Genomic DNA, 7,549 nt, shown 5'->3' on the forward strand with positions numbered 1-7,549 from the left:
GTACATCTTGGTGCTGTTTTCTTCAGAATTTTTGGGCTTTGGATTCATTGAAGTTCTTGGATCTGTGGATTTACAGTTTTCACTCAAATTTGTACATTTTCCAGCCATTATTTCTTTAACTATTTGATGTATTTATCTTTCTTGTCTTTCCTTCAGGACTAATTACACATATATTAGGCCATGGGAAGTTGTAGCATGGTTTAATGATGCTCTGTTCATCTTTTTATATTATTATCATTCACCCTTTACTCCATGTTTTATTTTTAAATAGTCTCTATTGCTGTGTCTTCAAGTTCATCAATGTTTAATTCTGCAACATCGAATTTGCCATTAATTCTATCAAGTGCATTTTTTATCTCAGACATTGTAGTTTTTATTTCTAGAATATTGTATTGGGTCTCTTTTATATATTTTATGTCTGTAGTTATTTTTTTTGAACCCATGGAATGCTGTTATAACTGTTTTGATGTTCTTTTCTACTAATTTGACATCTCTGTCAGTTCTATTGGTTTTTATGGATTGTCTTTTCTCCTTACCATAGGTCATATTTTTCTGTTTCTTTGCATGTCTCATAAGTTTTGATTAGATGCCATACATCGTTAATTTTACCCTGTGTGGTGGTGGATGTTTTTATATTTAAATAAATATATGTGAACTTTGTTGCAGGACACAGTTGATTTACTTAAAACAGTTTGATCCTTTCCAGTATTGCTTTGTTTTTCCGGTATTGCTTTTAATGTTTACTAATACATGACGAAAACAATGCTCAGTCTAGGCTTATTTATTAGCCACTACTAAGGCAAAATCCTTCAATGTACTCCACCCAATGGCCTATGAATCACGAGGTTTCTCCAGTTTGACTTATGGGAACATACAGTATTCTGATCCTCTCTGAGTTCCAGGCACTGATTTCCCTAAACCAAGCTTGTTCAACCCACAGCCCATGGGCACATGCAGCCCAGGATGGCTTTTAATGCAGCTCAATACAAATTTATAAACTTTCTTAAAACATTATGAGATTTTTTTTTTGCAACTTTTTTTTAGCCCATCAGCTTTCATTTGTGTTGGTGTATTTTACGTGTGGCCTAAGACAATTTTTCTTCCAATATGGCCTAGGGAAGCCAAAAGATTGGACATCCCTGGCTTAAACCTTTCCAGTGTTTTTTGTTTGTTTGTTTGTTTTTTCCTCCCCAAGCCTCAGGTACTTTCCTCATAAGTATGCATTGATCAGAATTCTGTTGAATACTTAAGTGGGGGTCCTTCTGCAGTCCTCTGGTTTTCTCTCTGTGTGCAGTTCTCTCCTCTCTGGTATGCTATCTTGTGAACTCTAGCTTCTTTGATCTTCTTAGACTCGAAGCTTCATTACCTCATTTATTCATCTCCTAAACTCCTGAAGTTTGCCAGGCTCTACCTGGGTTCTCTCTCCCTATGTTATGGCCTGGAAACCCCCTCAATTCAATAAGCTGGCGAAGCTGGGCTCACTTTATTGTGTTTTCTGTCTCTTGAAGATCACTGTCATTCTTACTCTAATGTCCAGTGTTCCAAAAACCATTGTTTCATGTTCGGTTTTTTTTTTTTTTTTTTTTTTTTGGTTGTTTCAGGCTACAGGGTAAATTTGATCTCTTTTTTCCTGTCTTGGTCAGAAGTAAAGAGCCCTTTTTAAAATCAATGTAAAATTATATGGTACTTAATGTTTTGGGTCCATAATTATTACCTTCTCATTTGGTAAAGTTCCTTTTTCTCCACTATCCAGGCAATATTCAAATATCCTCAATTAACCCCCAATCTTTACATTTAAGTCATTTAGAACAATATCGAATCCAACACAACAAAGTTCATGCTGTTTATTCCTTTAAGTCTCTTTCATTTGTAAGCATTTCCTATTACTTAAAAAAATCTTACTTGTTAAAAAGACTGGACACGTTGTCCTGCAGATTGTTCCAGCTGGTGAATTTGTTTGGTTGTCTCCTAGGGGTATTATTTAGCTGGTTCCTTTATTCTTTGTATTTCCTGTAAACTTGATGTAATTAATATAGGTAATTTTGACTAGAACACACAATGGGTATTGTAGTATACTACATGTTGCATCACATCATATTCACAAATACGTATTCTCTGTTTAACCCACCATTATGGGCTGAAGTGTGAACCCCTACAATTCATGTGTTAAAATCCTAACCCTTAGTATTTCAGAATACTTGGAATATTTGGAGATAAGGTCTTTACAGAAATAATTTAGTTAAAATAAGGTCATTAGGCCCTAATTCCATGTAGCTGATGTCTTTAAAAGAAGAGGAAATTTGAACACAGTTATCTGGACACATGAAGACCATGTGAGGACATGAGGAGAAGGTGGACATCTGAAAGCCAAGGAAAGAGGTCCCAGGAGGAGACAACTGCCGACACCTTGATCTCAGATGTCTGACCTCCAGAACTGAGAAAATAAATTTCTGTTGTTTAAGTCAACCATTTTGTGGTAGTTTGTAGTTTGTTAGGCAGCCCAAGCAAACTAATAAACACCACTATGGAAGTTAAGATTGAATACTACTGAGCTCAATTTTAGTTGTCATTTTTCACCTGCATCCAGAAAGCAACCTATGTGGTGTTTTTTTAACATTATTCAAACATCCAGTTGTTCATGAAATGTTCATCTAATGACTTTAACACCTATGGAAACTTTTCACTCCAAACGATATTGTCAAAAAGGTTTATAAATTAAGGTTTTTAAAAATTCAATCACTTCCTTCCTATTTATTACCTATACATTGAATATTTATATCTTAACCTGATGTTCTTTTATACATTGGAGATTTATATCTTAACTAGGGCTATTTAGTAACACCAAAGCATAGATTCTACCGGAAAAGAAAGATACTTGCTTAATTCTATCCATATAATTACCAATTTTCAAAGTACAGTTTTCTCTCATTCTCTATGGGGGACCGATTCCAAGACCCCTGATAAAACAAAATCGCTGTATGTTCAAGTCCCTTAAAATGACATAGTATTGGCATGTAACCTACACACATCCTCCCATATACTTCAAATCATCTCTAGAATATTGTAATACTTGCTATAATGCTGCCACATCACTTAATTTACATGAATTCAATGTAGTACTCATCATGCAGCAAACAATGTGCTGTTTTTTAAAACTTTGTTGATTTTTTTTTCCAAATAGTTTCAATCTGCAGTTGGTTGAACTCACAGATGCAGAACCCATGAATATAAAGGGCAGACTGTAATCAATTGTTTTAAACTGCCTAAAATGATAAGAAATGGGGGTTTTCTTTTCATTTTCTAAATATTACTATAGACTTGTGGATTTTTATTGACTGAATGTTTAAATCCATTACAATTATTACTGTTTTTATGTTCAAATTCTCATAACATTTTATGACACTTTGTAAGTTGTCTCCTGGGTCTTTTTTACATTACAGTAGTTTTTTTATGTTATAGTAATAAACTTTGAAAGTTTCTCTGCTTTTTAGCACAATGAAAGGCCTTTAGTTCATCTTGTATCATTTTTTGGGGGGTGGTGATTGCCTCAGACCTGAAATTTGCCATTTTTCTAAGAATCTCTAGTTCCTTTTACTGTGGAATTGTATTAATGATCATAATACGGATTCTAGAGGTGCTCATTGCTACTATTTCCATGGTAAGAGCTACAACAAACAATGTATGTACATGTGTGGATGCATGTGTGAATGTTCATATGAACTCTCTCTCTGTATCTCTCTTTGTAACCATGCATTCTTTTTTAAAATGTCCAACTTTTATTTTACATTCAGGGGTATATGTGCAGAATATGCCAGTTTATTACATAGGTAAATGTGTGCAATGGTGGTTTGCTGCAGAGACCATCCAATCACCCAGGTATTAAGCCTAGCATCCATTGTCTATTCTTCCTGATGCTCTCCCTCCTCCCATCCCCAACCCTCTGACAGGCTCCGGTGTGTGTTTTCCTCCCCACCCACAAGTTCATGTGTTTTCATCATTCAGCTCCCACTTATGAGTAAGAACATGTGATATTTAGCTTTCTGTTCCTGCATTAGCTTGCTAATAATGGCCTCCAGCTCCATCCATGTCCCTGCAAAGGACATGATCTCATTCCTTTTTATGGCTGCATAGTATTCCATGGTGTATATGTACCACATTATCTCTATCCAGTCTATCCTTGATGGGCATTTGGGTTGATTCCCTCTCTTTGCTATTGTGAATAGTGCTGCAGTGAACATATGTGTACATGTATCTTTGCAACAGGATGATATGTATTCCTCTGGGCATATATCCAGTAACAGGATTGCTGGATCAAATGGTATTTCTGCCTTTAGGTCTTTCAGGAATCACCACATGGTCTTTCATAATGATTGAACTAGTTTACACTCCCACCAACAGTGTAAAAGTGTTCCTTTTTCTCAGCAACCTCATCAGCATCTGTTATTTCTCGACTTTTTAATAATCACCATTCTTACTGACGTGAGATGTAATCTCATCATGGTTTTGATTTGTATTTCTCTAACGATCAGTGACGTTGAGCTTTTTTTCATATGTTTGTTGACTGAATAAATGTCTTCTTTTGAGAAGTGTCTGTTCATGGCCTTTCCCCATTTCTTAATAAGGTTTTTTTTTTCTTGTAAATTTAAGTTCCTTGTAGACTCTGAATATTAGACCTTTGTCAGATGGATAGATTGCAAAAATTTTCTCCCATTCTGTAGATTGTCTGTTCACTCTGATGACAGTTTATTTTGCTGTACAGAAGCTTTTTAGTTGAATTAGATCCCATTTGTCAATTTTGGCTTTTGTTGCTTTTGGCATTTTTGTCATGAAATCTTTGCCTGTGCCTATGTCCTGAATCATATTGTCTGGATTTTCTTCTAGGCTTTTTATTGAGTTTTGAGTTTTACATTTAAGTCTTTAATCCATCATCAGTTAATTTTCATATATGGTGTACGGAATGGGCCCAGTTTCAATTTTCTGCATATGGCTAGCCAGTTCTCCCAGCACCATTTATTAAATAGAGAATTCTTTCCTCATTGCTTGTTTTTTGTCAGGTTTGTAGAAGATCAGATGGTTCTGGGTGCGTGGTCTTATTGATTAGCTCTCAATTCTGTTCTATTGGTCTATGGTTCTGTTCTTGTATCAGTACCATGCTGTTTTGGTTATTATAGCCCTGTAGTATACTTTGAAGTTGAGTAGCATGATGTCTCCAGCTTTGTTCTTTTTTCTTAGGATTGTCTTGGCTATATGAGTTCTTTTTTGGTTTCATATGAATTTTAAAATAGTCTTTTTCTAATACTGTGAAGAATGTAAATGGGAATCGCATTGAATCTATAAATGATTTTGAACATTATGGCCATTTTCACAGTATTGATTCTTCCTCTTTATGAGCATGGAATGTTGCTCCATTTGTTTGTGTCCTGATTCCTTGAGCAGTGGTTTGTAGTTCTCCTTGAAGAGGTCCTTCACTTACCTTCTTAGCTGTATTTCTAGGTATTTGGCTGTTTTTGTAGCAGTTGTGAATGGGAGTTCATTTGTGATTTGGCTCTCTGCTTGCCTGTTGTTGGTGTGTAGTAACGCTAGCGATTTTTGCACATTGATTTTGTATACCGAGACTTTGCTGAAGCTGCTTATCAGCTTGAGAAACTTTTGGGCTGATAACGGGATTTTCTAGATATAAGATCATGTCATCTGCAAATAAAGATAATTTGACTGCCTCTCTTCAAATTTGAATTTGCTTTATTTCTTTGTCTTGCCTGATTGCCCTGGCCAGAACTTCCCATACCATATTGCATAGGAGTGGAGAGAGAGGGCATCCTTGTCTTGTGCCAGTTTTTAAGGGGAATGCTTTCAGCTTTTGCCCATTCAGTATGATATTGGCTGTGTGTCTGTCATGTATAGCTCTCATTATTTTGAAGTATGTTCCTTCAATATCTAGTTGATTGAGAGTTTTTAACATGAAAAGATGTTCAATAATTTTATCAAAGGCCTTTCCTGTGTCTATTGAGATAATCATGTGGTTTTTGTCTTTAGTTCTGTTTATGTGATGAATTACATTTATTGATCTGCATATGTTAAACTAACCTTGCATCCCAGCGATGAAGCCAACTTGATCATGGTGGATAAGCTTTTTGATATGCTTCTGGATTCTGTTTTCCAGTATTTTGTTGAGAATTTTTGCATCAGTGTTCATCAGAAATATTGACCTGAAGCTTTTTTGTTGCTGGTGTATCTCTGCCAGGTTTTGGTATCAGGATGATGTTGGCCTCATAAAATGAGTTAGGCGAGAAGTCCCTCCTCTCAATTTTTTGGAATAGTTTCAATAGAAATCATATCAGCTCTTCTTTGTACCACTGGTAGAATTCAGCTGTAAATTTGTCTGGTCCTGGGCTTTTTTGGGTTGGTAGGCTATTTATTACCACCTCAATTTCAGAACTCATCATTGCTCTATTCAGGAATTCAATTTCTTCCTGGTTCAGTCGTGGGAGGGTATATGTATCCAGGAATTTGTTCATTTTTTCCGAGATTTTCTAGTTTTTGTGCATAAAGGTGTTTATAGTATTTTCTGAGGGTTATTTGTATTTCTGTGGTGTCAGTGGTGATATCTCCCTTATCATTTCTGATTGTGTTTATTTGAATTTTCTCTCCTTTTTTCTTTATTAGTCTACGTAGAGATCTATGTATTTTATTCTTTTTTTTTTTTTTTCCCCAAAACTCCAGCTCCTGGATTTATTTTTTTTGAAGGGTTTTGGTGTCCCTGCCTTCTTCAGTTCAGCTCTGATTTGATTATTTCTTGTCTTCTGCTAACTTTGTAGTTTGTTTGCTCTTGGTTCTCTAGTTCTTTTAGTTGTTGTGTTAAGTTGTTAACTTGAGATCTTTCTGTAATTTCAGCCACCTCAGCCTCATCCCAGTTCTGAGCCCTTGCTCTAGAAGTGTTGTTGTCATTTGGAGGAAAGAAGGTACTCTGGCTTTTTGAGTTTTCAATGTTTTTGTGCTGATGCTTTCTCATCTTTGTGGACTTATCTACCTTCAGTCTTTGAGGTTGCTGACTTTTGGATGGGGTTTTTGTGGTTTGTTGTTTTCGTTGTTACTAGCGGTTTTTGTTTGATTTTCTTTTAATGGTCTGGCCACTCTTTTGTGGAGCTGTTGTGGTTTGCTGGGGTCTTTCTCAGACCCTAGTCACTTTGGTTTTTCCTGTACCTGGAGGTATTACCAGTGAAGCCTGCAAAATAGCAAAGATGGCAGCCTGCTCCTTTCTCTGGAAGCTTTATCCCAGGGGGGTACTGACCTGTTGCTGGCCTGAACGCACTGCAGGCAGTGGCTGGAGGCCCCACTTGGGAGGTCGCACCCAGTCAAGAGGAACAGGATCAGAGACCTGCTTAAAGAAGCAGTCTAGCTGCTTTTTGGTAGAGCAGCTGTGCTGTGTTGAAGATCCCTTCAGCCCCTGATTGCTCTGAGCTCTCCAAGGACCACAGGCTGGACCAGCTGAGATGCCCAAACAGCCAAGGTGGTGGCCTACCCCACCCCATGGACATTTTGTCCCAGGAAG

Source organism: Mandrillus leucophaeus, unplaced genomic scaffold (genome assembly GCF_000951045.1).
Source record: "Mandrillus leucophaeus isolate KB7577 unplaced genomic scaffold, Mleu.le_1.0 Scaffold261, whole genome shotgun sequence".
Taxonomy (NCBI): domain Eukaryota; kingdom Metazoa; phylum Chordata; class Mammalia; order Primates; family Cercopithecidae; genus Mandrillus; species Mandrillus leucophaeus.